Here is a 1,302-nt window from a genome sequence, read left to right as displayed (position 1 = left end):
AAAAGTGATGGGGATGGGGGAAAGAAGCGGGTGAAGCTGCAGGTGCCTCTGTCAGAGAGATTCTCAGCCCCCGGTGCGCAATGCCTGTGCCCTGACGCGAGCAGCCTGCTCCCCTCTCGTCTCTGCCTGTGGAGAGTGTGAAAAATGGTAGCTGATTCATGCCATTCCATCCTCAGGGAACATCCTCTGCTCTGACTGCTGCAGAGTAGGATGGAGCTGCTCCCAGAGCATCACAGATCGTGCTCGGCCCCAGGCAGGAGGCCTTGAGAGAGAGACAGGGCACAGCCCACGCCAGCACAGCTCTGCCAGATCCAGACCCCAGCCGAGGCGAGGGATGCTGCCAGGCAGCTGCCTGCGGGGGCAGCGGAGGTGGAGAGCGAAGGCACAGCGGAGGTGGCTTGTCAGGATAAAAGGAGATGGCACAAGCAGCAGCACAGGGAGGGCAGTTCTGCATCTGACCTCCGCTGCCTGCCCAGCCAGTGTCAATCTCTGTGCCCGACCATCAGCCGGACCATGACACGCCAGGCACCCGCTTCGGAGGCTGCAGTTCTGGGCGCCTGCGGTGGGAGCAGGGAGAGGGGCTGGCAGGACAGCCCAAGCCTCCACTGGGAAAAGGTCCAGCTAACAAGCGGGTGATGCAGTTGTGAGCACCGGGCAGGGTGAATGTCCCCTCCTGGCGCTGTGCTGGAGGAGAGCTGGGCTTGGCACAGCCTGTGAGAAGGTACAGGGCCCCCGCCTGCCTTACAGGGACACGTTACCCTGCCAGCTGTCATCCCTGCCCTCCGCGGATTTCGCTGCCACCCCTGCCTGCGGCGTGGCATTGGCTGCTATGGGACAGGGGGAGTAGGAGACACTTTCCTGGGCCCTTCTAGATGCTTCCGAGGTGACCAGGCAGAAGGATGCCCATCAAAGACTGTGGGACAAGCCCAGTGCCCTCTGCCTGGGGGTGACAGCAAAATCCTTGCTGGGAGGAAGGGCTGCAGTGGAGGCAGGTGGAAAGCTGTGATCTGAGAGATCCCCTGAGCCCTGCAGAGACGCGCTGCAGCCCGGGGACATGCCGGCACCGGGGTGTCACTGGTCCCTGTGCCACCATCCCCAGGAGGTTGTGTCCAGGCTGGGGAAACCTCCCCTCCCTTCACCCCCCTGGCCTGAAACATTAGAGAAAGAAGGGAATTACGCAAAACCAAAAAGAAGCATTTCGGGGCAGCGTGAGACCGGGTGGAGGGTGCAGGAGCAGGTTTCATTCCCCAGCTCTTCTCCCTGGCAGCTGTTTGCCTTCATGTCGCTGCCGCCTCGGCAACG

This window comes from Eurypyga helias, unplaced genomic scaffold (genome assembly GCF_000690775.1).
Source record: "Eurypyga helias isolate BGI_N326 unplaced genomic scaffold, ASM69077v1 scaffold17866, whole genome shotgun sequence".
Lineage (NCBI taxonomy): Eukaryota > Metazoa > Chordata > Aves > Eurypygiformes > Eurypygidae > Eurypyga > Eurypyga helias.
This window is presented reverse-complemented; position numbering follows the sequence as displayed.